This window comes from Chlorocebus sabaeus, chromosome 4, assembly GCF_047675955.1.
Source record: "Chlorocebus sabaeus isolate Y175 chromosome 4, mChlSab1.0.hap1, whole genome shotgun sequence".
Taxonomy (NCBI): domain Eukaryota; kingdom Metazoa; phylum Chordata; class Mammalia; order Primates; family Cercopithecidae; genus Chlorocebus; species Chlorocebus sabaeus.
Window position 1 is genome coordinate 19,257,685 of NC_132907.1, and position 13,478 is coordinate 19,271,162.

General features: G+C 34.2%; 1 protein-coding gene across 2 annotated transcripts in view; it reads left to right on the plus strand.

Annotated features, from left to right (window-relative positions):
- The window catches only part of TBCA (tubulin folding cofactor A), an 83,536-nt gene that overhangs the window by 52,078 nt on the left and 17,980 nt on the right, over nt 1-13,478 (plus strand). The window lies entirely within an intron of this gene.

The window sequence follows — 13,478 nt, forward strand, 5'->3', positions numbered from 1 at the left end:
ATCAGTTATTATAATGTTACTATATAATTTTTCAAACTAAATATTTTTCTTGATAATACACAAGATGGTATAGCTAGTTACTTTCTACTAAAATGTGAATTCAGTTGTAAGCAAATTAGAATTTTTTAAAATTAGAATTAAAGAAATTTAAATTAGAATTTTACAGGACAGTTACAATGTTCCTTGTTTTATTTAATATTATACTAACAGAGATATATGCTAGTATTGGTTTTGCTATTGTTAATGCTGCATTAAGATGTAAACACTAATTTTATTTAAATTGATAATATAATATTTTTTATAAATTAGAAATTTTGAATAGAATAGTTTATATTTAATGTTTTATAGAAATATACCTTAGAAATTTAGAAAAAGAAATGTATCAGTCACTAAAGTCAGAATTTTGCATATTACTTTTTCATCATTTTGGATTCCAGGTTGATGGAATCTGGTTCACTAGCTCTTAGTAAGTATGTTGAAAAAGTGTTCTGTGCTTGAATTAGTTTGAGAAGGGTTAAGTTAAGCAAAGTAATACGTTTATTTACTGTAAGATAACTCAAAAGCTGTCATTATGTGAAACCTTTAAGAGGGGAAGAGTATACGGTATTTCCAAAGCTTTATTTGTTCATAAAAACGTTTTTACTTTTGTTTACTTTTGCCATATCTATTAACATTTATTTGAAGAGCATTCCTTTTTCCTCTGTAAAAGAAAGCAATTGTTACCACATTTGAAAAATGGCAGTTTGGTTATATTTACATGATCGATTATAGGACAGATTTTCCCCTTATACATAATACAAGTTAGAGTCAGCCTGCTGTAATTACAGCTCCTGTGTCTTTCTTTAATCCCAAATGTTACAGTTATTACTTGGGGTTTTTAGGTTGACCAGAGAAAGGAATGTTTGTCACAGATATATGTTTATGTATAATCATGATAGTCTATCCATAGTCAGGATCCTGAAAGATGCTACCAAGTAATTCATCAGAAATAGTTCAAGAAGACTGTAGAACAACAGCTTGCAAAAAGTTGTGATGCTCTTCAAATGCCATAAAAGACATAATTTATATAGTTTTTTCTGTTTTTGTGAAATAAAGTTAGAGATTTTTCATGTTTTTACATGCTAAAACAATACTGTTCTCCTGTTTAAGCCTCCAGTTGTGAAAATGCAACATTTTAAAACAATGTTTACTGATAAATTCAGGAAGTCAGGCTGTAAAATGACTATTTTACTCGGAGTAAACAGGTAAAAGAATGAGGGGTGAAATATTCGATACAGAATAGACTTTTTTTAAACTACAGGCTACAAATAAGGTGACTTAGACAAGAAAGATTTGGAGGGCTTCAGAGTCTTTCCTAGCTGTTAAAATTGTGTCAAGTACAGCTCTTATGTCAAGTACCATTACCAAATTTTATTTAAAACTAATTAAGCAGTTAAGGACTTATAATGTAGTTTTTTAAACTCCAAATTGCAATGTGGTAAAGTACAAATTAAATATACTTTGAAAATGGACGCTTTAACATATACCAAATCACTGTATATGTATACCATCAGATAAGATTATTGTGTGAAAGTTATTTGCAACTCTTGCGTTTTTCTGAATGAAAATTATTAATAATGATTATTTTGTCATTCTTTTGTACACAAGGACTTAAAACTTCAATATCAGTGATATGAAAATAGAAATCTTCATACATGCTGCTTCTTGAACCATTTTGACTTAATGAACAAAATCTTAGTTCAATACACTGAGTATAAACACATTACATATCAAAGTGCCTCTGTATAATGCTAATAATCCGAAAGCCATGAGTTCTCCGAAACCAACTAAGAAATCCCAGATTCTGCTCCCAAATTTTCTTATCAGTAATTTCAAGAATAACCTGAGTTGATGGATCACCAAGAATAATTGCTGTAGGAAATATCGTTAAATTGGGTTTATTTTATAATTTGACAAAATTCAGATATCCTGACTAATGCTAACTTTTATTATCTGTGAGAAGCTAAAGTCATTTCCATCCAATATTTTCTTCACCCATTTAAAATAGTATGATAAGCAATATTAGTTTGAAATAACCAAATAGCCCATCATCTGTCTGTTTTAGACAAACAGCTGTTTATTTCACAGAATATGACAGAATAGAATGATAATGTTGGATATTCCTCTCCTAATACTCTAGTTTGCCAGTGTCCTCTTTCAGATGCTACCTTTAAATCCCTTTTGGATCTAAGTTATATATAACAATTTTGGAAGTAAATTATGAATAATAGAAGTACTGATGCAGTTCATCCAAGGAGTACCACTTGCGTACCATGTTTTAGGTTCTCCGCTTCTTTTAACGCATCTAAGATAGACTTGGCTTTTTTATTTATTTTTTTGAGTCTCACTCTCTCACCCAGGCTGGAATGCAGTGGCATGATCTCAGCTCACTGCAACCTCGGCCTTTGGGGTTCAAGTGATTCTCCTACCTCAGCCTCCCAAGTAGCTGGGATTACAGGGGCCAACCACCACGCCTGGCTAATTTTTATATTTTTATTAGAGACGGGGTTTCACCATGTTGGCCAGGCTGGTCTTGAACTCCTGACCTCAGGTGATCAACCCATCTCGGCCTCCCAAAGTGCTGGGATTACAGGTGTGAGCCCCTGCGCCCGGCCGACTTGGCTTTTTGAAAAGTATAATAACTGCATCATACTCCTGACTTAAATTGAGCTTGCAGACAACTTAGCTATTTTCCCCATGATGTTCACAAGGCAGCCCTATTTTATCTAGTACTTGTATAGTCTGACTTAAAAACAAAACAGAACCCCTCACATGCAGAACTTTACCCCATCCATCCGTGTTTCCTTCTGTCTTTCTCAGACTTAGCCAGACCAGTTGCAATGAGAGGTTTCCAGTGAATAGTATCACAAAGGTTGTGAGATGAGAGCATGATTACTATGTTGACAGCTCAAGTTGGGAAGGGTATCATTTTAGAGAGAGATGATGATGAGCTCAGTTTTCAGCCTGCTTCAGTTGCTAGTGGGGATGTCTAAATAGAGATGTTATAAAGGCAGTTAGAGATATGGGTCTGGACAGAGGATAAAAAGTCAAACGTACAGAGAGATTTGTGATTTTAGGTGATAATTAAAACTGTCAGAGTGTTTTGTATGGAGATGAAGCAGCTGTGGGAGGTGCTATTGCTTTCTCATAACTCAAGCAGAAGCTATTCACAGTGTCTTTAGCCCTTTCAGTAGTATGCACTTTTTAATCTCACTGACATCTCAGAACCTTTGAGGGACCTTTTAAGGGACAGTTTAGAGGATTCATGAAATAATGAGTTTTATATTTGTGTTTTTTGAATTTTCATTCTAAGATTTATTCATTTATTAATCCTTGAGATTCATAGTATTGAAAAAAGTGATATTGATTTTATGTTTGACATGCATCATTTTAGCTGTTTATAAAATATCTAACTTATTTTTAAAAATTAATTAAAGCACATATTCTGCTTCAGCAATTAATAAAACTTGAACCATCTCCAGTTTAGTGGATTAATTAATGGGTACTGGGAAACTATAAGGTAACAAATACCATGAAATTAAACATTCATTTTCTTTCATTTAGAATACAAGAAATTGAGAACATGTTGCTTCCAGTGGTGGGAACTGAGTGGCTGGGGGCAGGGTGTGTAGGTGGTGGGTTCCCTTTTCACAGTGTATTCTTTTGTGCTATTCAGATGTTGAACCATGGAATGATTTTACCTTGGGAACAGATAAAAGAAATTTAAATTTTGAAAATTGCTTCATTGACTTTAAACATGAGATTGTAATTTTATGTAGAAAATATTGACACTTGAAGTTGGAAGTCATGATTTCACATCCTGTTTTCATCCTTTCCTGGACAGCTGGCCTTTCACTTCTTTGAATTGCAGGCTCTCATTTGAAAATGAGGCTGATGATAGTTGCCCTCCTTGCCACGCAGGATAATTATGAGTTATTTCATTCAGCAAATAGATCTGTGAGGCATATATATTCTTCTAGGTGTGATATGAGACGTATTTCCACTCCTTGGGGGATTTATTTTTAAGTGTGGAAGTAGACAAAATTTCAACCTATTGTGATGATGCAGATAAATATGCTATGAAGATACATAGACATAGGATCCACAGTGTCAGCTTGGGAGAGTGGAAGGATTGATGTTAGAGTGGTCCTCCTGAAAGACAAGGACATTTATTTGAGTTAAGTTTTGAAGAATGAATTGGTTGGGAGAGGATGAGGAGAGGAGACATTCCATTCAGAACAAGCAGCATCTCCAGCCCCATCTCATTTTATGTGTTTCTGGGTAGCACACTTTTGTTTTAAGTTTTGTTAGGAGAGGATACTGTAGCAGGTTCTTCCTTAGTTTTGCTGCCTGTCGAAATTTTGACTATAATTATCAAAAAGTTTGGAAACAGTGGAAAATCTCACTTAGGACTTTATAATGACCACAAGGATTAGTGCAAAATGACTAAAACTCATTGAAAGTGAACTACGTATACATTTTACTGTATAGACCATTAACACTTTACATCAGCTTCTGATGTCAACCGTAGTTCTTCCATACTAAGGAACTAGTGAGAATTCTTAATTAATGCAGTTGACTTGCATTTTTCCAATTGAGTAGACTTTTTTCTTCCCGCATCCAAGTAGTAAGTGGATACACTTTTCCTGGTGCCATGTTGTTTCCTTTGAAGCACAGTGAAACTTCTTACCGCCTATGATGGTCTATAGACTTAGTATCTAGCTACTTAATTCCCACTCTCCATTAAGTTGCAGTTTATAGGCCTTGATATTTTACTATTTAACACCCAATATCTGTAAGTTACAGAAATACTTTGAAAATGTGGTGTAGATAGGTAGATGGTAATATTATTTATTCTGGATATTATCCTCCAGTAGCCACCATGATTATTAAAAACAAAGTGGTCTTGGTTTGTTTTTTGTGTTTTTGCGACAGAGTTTCACTCTTGTTGCCCAGGCTGGAGTGCAATGGTGTGATCTTGGCTCACTGCAACCTCCACCTCCTGGGTTCAAGTGATTCTTCTGCCTCAGCCTCCCGAGTAGCTGGGATTAGAGGCATGCACCACCACTGCTGGCTCATTTTGTAGTTTTTAGTAGAGACAGGGTTTCTCCATGTTGGTCAGGTTGGTCTGGAACTCCCAATCTCAGGTGATCCGCGGGCCTCGGCCTCCCAAAGTGCTGGGATTACAGGCGTGAGCCATTGCCCCCGGCCTTTTTTTTTCCCCCCCCTTTTGAGACAGAGTTTCCCTGTTAGGCAGGCTGGTGTGTAATGGCATGATCTCAGCTCACTGCAATCTCCGCCTTTTGGGTTCAAGCAATTCTCCTGCCCCAGCCTCCTGAGTAACTGGGATTACAGGTGTGCACCACCATGCCTGGCTAATTCTTTTATATTTTTAGTAGAGATGGAGTTTTACCATGTTGGTCAGGGTAGTCTTGAACTCCTGACCTCAGGTGATCCACTTGCCTCAGCCTCCCAAAGTGCTGGGATTACAGTCGTGAGCCACCATGCCCCACCAAAAGCAAAAACAGGTTTACACTATTTTAGTGTTAAGTGTGAAATATAGACTTTCATACAAAATTTATATGGAACATTTTTTAATATAGTGGAAAATATAAAACTGGGGATTGTATAGGTAATTTAATCTTCATCTTTATTTGTAGATAGGGAAAAAATAACAGATACTTCAATTTCTAAATGATTTGTTTAGAAAGAGGTAGTCCAAAGTAGGAGAGCATTATTTCTGTACTTACAGAACAATCTTCTGCTGTTAGTGACTATCATTTTAGATGTTTTAACTTCAGGTAACAGAAAACAAAACTGTATGCAGCTTAGACTATAAGGATATTTATTATCTCTTGCAATAAGAAAACTAGAAGCAGTATACCTTGACGGTTGGTTGATTTAGTAATTCAGTACCATCATCAAAGACTGCAGTTCTCTGACTAGATTGACCTGTCTTTTTAGGCAGGATTTCCTCATGATCCTAAGGTGTCTGACACAAGTGGCAGATGTCACAGAGAGGTGACAATGTCCAGGTGAGAAAATGGATTATATCCCATTTATGAGCAATGACAACCTTCTCAGAACCTTCATCAGATGTCTCTTATGTAGCTTTGGTCAGAATTGTATCATTTGCACATGCCTAAACTATCATTTGGAAAAGGAGGTAAAATCATTGTGATTGGTTTCTTCCTTTGAAGGGCATGACTTCTTGGCTGATCATAAGCAAAACTGGATTCTGTTGTCAAGTAAGAAGTGGAGGAGTGGTTGCTGGGTAGGCAACTAACAATGCCTGCTGTAATTGAACACATTTAGACTTTTATGTTCAAATGTTTAAGAATTACTTAAATTAGTAGCTAAGAATATGGAGTTTAACAGTTGTTTGGCACTTAACAAATGTGAGAACTTGGACAAGGTACTGAAGCTCCATTAATTTTGATTTAGTAGTTACTAAAATGAGAATAATACTAGTACCTGTTTGGTTTGTTTTGAGGACTTAAATGACATATGTGGCATTTAGCATGCCTTGGCACAGTGCTTGGTTCATAGTAAGTGGTCAGTATGTGTTAGCTGCTCTTATCACCATATTTAATTTTTATTTATCTCAAGTGAATCAAGCTTTTGCCTAAATTCATTACATTTTATATATCATGAGATACCAATATCATAACTGTCTGTTCTTAAATTATAACTGTTGAACTTCACCAAACGGCAAAGAAGTTTTAGGAGAGCAGATTTGTTGATGCCCATTGGAAATGCTAAAACCTCAGATGTCATTCATCCAACCTAACTTCTTTCATCAGTGTTGTTATCAATTTTTAGCTTAATTTCATGAGTAGTATAATTTTTTGATCAACTTCCTGAAATACAGTAACTTAGAGTTTATTCATTTCTGAAATATTGATGTCTTCATTAACTTCTGTTTTTATTGAAAGACTCTTTTAAAAACATTATGGAGAGGCATAATTAACAAGAGAGTGTAAAATAGAGATAATACTACTTAAATAGGGTCATAAGTATTAAATGCAATAAAGTACCTACAGGTCTGTTCATATGAGGCCCTCAATTTAAGTTTCTTCTTTTCCATAATCCCTCACACAACACAAATCTTAAATAAACTCTTCGTTTCTTCAGAGAGAGGAGAGTTTGTTATCAGCTGTATCAGTAGAGGAGAACTGTATATAACAGGGAAAAGGAAATTATACTAGAGGTTTCAAACGGGAATTTAATACCAGGAATTGATGACACAGGTGTTGGTCTCAGTTGATCAGGAGTCATCTTACCCACTTTTTACAGCATGTTTTTTCTTAAACTAAATGTTATTAACTGCTTGTTATGTTCTAGGCACTGTGGGAACTATCCTGCCTAAGGGAGACTTTTTATAAATCCAGGTTAAATGGATTCTCTTTTTCACCAATTGCTTCATATTACAACCGTAACCATTTGTTGCATGTGTGCTTTTGTGGGTGTGCGTGTGTGTTTGTCAGGGGAATGAGGTTCCTGAAGTTGCTAATTGTTTTCATTTTTATAATTGAGAGAAAAACATGACTTCTTTTTTATATCGTTAATATCTTCTACCTTATTACTCATTGTCTCTGTTTGTAAGAATCTGTTCCATCCTTCTTAAAGATGTTTCTATAAGAGCTCACACTAAGATCCTCATTTAGACTGATTGTTTTCCAGGCCTATAGCACAGTGTTAACCTTGGGATATATTTTTCCTTTGTTAGGGATTATGTTGACAACGACTTCCTGGTTTCATGACTTCTTTTCTGGATTTTCATCTTCAATTTGTTGGAGTACGTTAAGTAAATTTCTCAGAAAGGTGACATAGTAGATCAATTTTTTGCATTTTTATGTAACTAAAGATAGATCCCTTGGCCTATAACTTCTTTCATCAGTTACTTACATAGCTTATTGCCCCTTTCGAATCTTAACTCATGTGTCCTCTTCTCAAAGAGACAATCCTATTTTAAATTGCAAACCCCGTGTATTACCAGTCCTCCTTCATGACTTTTTCTCCATAGCACTTTTCACAATCTAACATGTTATATATTTTGCTTATTTAATTTTCTTTATTTTCCGACTAAAAAGTGCCATAGGGCAGGGATTTTTGTAGTTCATTGCTGTATCCTTGGTACATAAAATCATACCTGGCACATAGTAACCCTTCAATAAATAATTGTTAAGTCAGTTAATGGATTTTCTTCTCCACCTTTTATTATAGTTAGAAATCCAGGTTATAAATCATTTTCTCTCAAAACTTTCAAGGGATTGCACCGTCTTCTTCTGATATCTAGTGTTATTAATAAGAAGGATAAGTCAATCTGATCCTTTTACAGATGACCTGTTCTGTTTTTGAAAGCTTTAATTTTTATGGAGTTCTGGAAATTATTTGTTTGTTTGTTTGTTTGTTTGTTTGAGATGGAGGCTCACTCTGTTGCCCAGGCTGGAATGCAGTGGCACGATCTTGGCTCACTGCAACCTCCACCTCCCAGGTTCAGGTGGTTCTTCTGGCTCAGCCTCCCAAGTAGCTGGGGTTATAGGGACCTGCCACCACATCGACTAATTTTTGTATTTTTAGTAGAGATGGGTTTCACCATGTTGGGCAGGCTGATCTCGAACTCCTGACCTCGAGTGATCCTCCCACCTTGACCTCCCAGAGTGCTGGGATTACAGGCATGAGCCACTGGAAATTCTTAATGTACATAGATTTTTTTTTTTTTTTTTAATGGATTCTGTGTGCTTCTAAAATGAAACCCTTTCAGTTAAGTTTGCTTTTCTTTTCCAGCTTTGGGAACTTTTATTCTTAAAAAAAAAAAAAAAAAATCTTTACATGCTTTGTTTCTGTTCTGTCTATACCTCCTGTGAGTTATATAATGAACCTATCAGATTTATCTTATTTTCCCGTGATGTTTCATTTCTCTCTTTTTAATTTTACTTTGCTGTGGTGTAACCTTTAATATGCTTATTAATGTTTAAATAGTTAAATCTGGCTTATTTTCTTTGACTAAAATAAAAAATAAAATAGTAGGCTAAAAATAGGAGTAGATCGATTTAATATTTGCATTTTGTCATTCACTAATAACTAATGACAAAGTTTGACTTATTACATTATTAGAAAAAGTAATTGTTAAGAAAAAGTCACTGGTTGACTGGAAAAGGAGTTAATTTCACATATGTACTATGTATTTAAAATATTTTTTTAGGAAGAAAATATTTCATGTCTATAAAATTTATAGGTAGGGCTGTTCATCATGGTATTATTTATAATATGGGAATGGCTTAAATATCCAATAGGATAATACTTCAATATGCTGTCATCTCAGTACTATGAAATACTTCACAATCACCAACAGCTATATTTTCAAAGAACATTTAATGACAATGGAAGTGATTATTATCCAAATTACTGTTATTTATTAGTATTATTATGTATTTTTTGAGACAATCTTGCTCTGTTATTCAGGCTGGAATGCAGTGACACAATTATAGCTTACTGCATCCTTGACTCCCTAAGCTCCAGGGATCCTCCACCTCAGACTCCTGAGTAGCTGGAACTACAGAAGCATGCCACCACACTTGGCTAATTTTAAAAATTTTTTTGTAGAGACAGAATCTTGCCATGTTGCCCAGGTTGGTGTCAGACTCCTGGCCTCAAGTGGTCCTTCTGCCTCACCTCCCAAAGTGTTGGGATTACAGGTGTGAGCCACTGTACCTGACCCAAATTATTTTTTTGTATATCTAAATATAAATTTTCACACACACATGTTGAGAGAAAAAGACTGCTGGACAATACTCAAAATGTTAATACCAGGTCCATAATCTTTTACTTTGAAAACCCTTTGGCCCTTATGTGTTTGTGAATTCTAAATTTTTCAAATTTTATAAAAGTAATATATCCATAATAGCATCAAGAGAAGTGCTCTATAATCATACAAATTAATATTTCTGCAGTGCAACAGGACTATTCACTTTAAATGGTACACATAAATTCTATAAATCATTTTATTTCATTTGAGGTTACACTTTGCTGCTAAATGATTTTGTGTCAAACAATAAACAATGTTCTTTTTTTAAAACCTCTTTGGGTTTCAAAATTATGTGTATTTTGAATCTGTAGTGATTATGAGTGATTTTTAAATATTGTTTTTATAATTTTTTATAAATATGTACATATGTACATTTCAGAAAAATATCTTAGTACAAATTTTAAAATACATACTTCAATTTTCGTATTAAATCTTAGCCTTTTCTACAAACTAGAAGAGCTAAATGCACCAGAAGATACTAATTCCTTGATTCAACAAATATTTATCCAGTAAATACTAGAGAGAAAGCTAATACTATTTTAATAAGCATAAAGATACTCAACCTTATTAGCGAAATATTTCAAACCATAATAGAAGTACTATTTCACACTCTTCTGATTGTCAGAAATTTAATAATTCTGACAATCCCAGTTCACCAGGATGCCAAGAAGTAGGAAATTTCATACACTACAGGTTGATTATCAATTGATAAAACTGCTTTGGAAAGCAATTTGATGATATTTAGTGAAGCAGAAGTTGTATATATACTCTATAAAACCTCTTTAGCATCATCTTACTTGTCATCAGTACATTGATTTGTACTATTTAAGAGTGGAACCTTTACTATTTCTCATACCACATCTTTCCCTAGGCTTTATTCCCTATAATTTTACATGCTCGTGTTACTACTGGGTTCTCACAAATGAGTGATTTTTTTTTTTTTTTTCTTTTTCAGGGCAACACATGCTATTCAATAACTTGTTTCCTGGACCTTTTCACAAAAATACTACTTTTTAAGCAAAAACATAACTTATATATATTTTGGTATTCCAATAACCATGGAAATACGTAGCACCTTTAGTTATCCCATGTGATAGGTAGTTAAGTAACTCTACAGTGTTGCTGGAGCCATTGTTGCTGTTTTCCATAGACAAGCACAATGAAGTAGGATGACTTGGATTACCAATCAGAATTATCTGTGAGCTGAGCATTCTTCTATTGTATACTTCTTCAAAAGTTACCATGTTGTTTTTATTGCTCAGTTTTTGTGAATCACTCTTTTTCTGCTTCAGAATTGTTTTATAAATATATATTTCTATCTTTAAATTGAAAATGTTAAAAGACAATAGTGAGATTTCTAGACTCAACTTTTTATTCATTCAACCAACATTGAGTGCCTACTATGTAGGAAGATCAATTATACAATATGAATATAACCTAATCCTCTCTTCAAGAAACTTAAGACCTAGCAAGGCTTCAGTGTAGTGTGTTAATGCTAATATAATTAAGTAGGTGTTGGATAGAATTAAGTGGAAGTCTTTCAAGTCAGGGGTCAGCAACCCTTTTTTGTAAAGGACCAGATACTGTATTTTAGGTTTTGTGGGCCGTATGATTCTTCTATCACAACTACTCTTCTCTGCTCTTATTGCATGAAAACAGCCATACATGATACATAAATGAATGAGTATATCTGTGTTCCAATAAAACTTTATTTATGGATATTAAATTTGAATTCTGTATTTTTATATGACAAATCTTTTAAAAAAATTTTAGCTATTCAAAAATGTAAAAACTGTTTGTAGCTCTTAGACTATACAAAAACAGATGACAGACCAGATTTGGCTCCCTGGCCATAGTTTGCCTACCCCTGTTTAAGTCTTTGAATTATAAGATGGTATGGAATGGGCTTCTCTTTAATAGCCTATCCAATTCCAGCTACTTTCATTACTAGGGGAATTTAGTCACATACCAGGTTTAGAAGTATTGAAAGTCTCATTGCTAATCCAGTAGTTTCTGAATATCCTTGATATTCTGAATAATAATCATGATTATATAATGATAATAAAACAACAATAGTAATAATGTTGCATTGATAATATGCACACAGGTCCCAAACTCAAAGGTATGCAAGACCAAGCGTAATGCCTGACTGTTAAGGAAACAGGGAGTTATATGAATTGGGGCAAAGGAATAGCACGTAACTATAGGACACATCTATAGGACACATCTATAGGACACAACAGCCACCACTTAGCTCCAGCTAGTGGGAATGCAGCCCCCATGTTTCCTGATGAAAACATCCAAGAGAAGCCGGAAATTCAGATGTATATGTCAAATCTCGCAGCTTTTTAATGTAGCAACATATTTTTTTAAACAAATACTTTCTTTTTAACATTGTGAGTCAAATAAAATCATGTTTAGGTTTCATTTAAGCAGGCTGGCAACTTGCCATCTCTGTGCTAACAAGTTTCCTTTACTATTCAAAGGGAACTTTTTGAGAAACATCTTTTGTTATATGCATTAATGATTTTATTTTAAAATTTTGTATCTCAAAGGATATTTTAATATTGAAAATTATTGTTAAAATAATTTTAAATTATAAATCAACTGCAGATTTCTGTATCTGACATTCACATGTTTCAGCTGTCATGCTTGAATGTATCAGTACTTGCAGCTTTCCCCTGAAGCTGACTTTGTGGTCACAGCTTTTTTTTCTTTTTTGCCAACAGCTTTATTGAGATATAATTCACATACCATACAATTAACCCATTTTAAGTCTACAGTTTATTGGCTTGTAGTATATTCACAGAGTTGTGCAACTATCACCACAATCATTTTTAGAACATGTTTCTTACCCCCGAAAGAAACTTTAAGCCGTTTAGCTATCACCTTTCCAATTCCCTTGTTGTCCCCAGTCCTAAACAACCACTAATCTACTTTACAGTTCTATAGATTTGTGTGTTCTGGATATGTCCTATAATAAAATCAGACAATATATAGCCTTTTATGTCAGGCTTCTTTTTTACTTAGCATGTTTTCAGGGTTCACCCATGTTGTGGCTTCAATCAGTACTTTTTTATTTTATTGCGCAATATTCCATTTTATGGATAGACCACATTTTCCATTGGTTATTGGACTTCCACATTTTGCCTATCATGCATAATGTTGCTATAAACATTCACAGACATGTTTTCTGTGGGCATGTATTTTCATTTTTCTAGGGTATATACCTAGAAATGGAATTGTCAGGACATATGGTTACTCTGTTTAACTTTTTAAGGAATAGTCAAACTTTTCTAAAGCTACTATACCAGTTTTGATTGCCGTCAGCAATGTTTGATGGTTCCAATTTCTCTACATCCTTGCCATCTTGCCAACAGCCAGATGGAGAAAGCTATTTTTAATGCATATGAGTTATGAAAGCTTTTCTTCTGCTCTTTAGATACTGTGTATATATGAATGTTAATATTTTCTTAGACTGTACTTTTCTTTTATATTAAAACTTTAAACAACCAGAATTGGGGAAGATGGGGCTATTATGGTTAATTTAATTTGGATCATCTCTGGGATAATCAGTAGAACTTTGTATTGCAGTATTTCTTATTGTTGAAACTTTTCCTGGTGTACT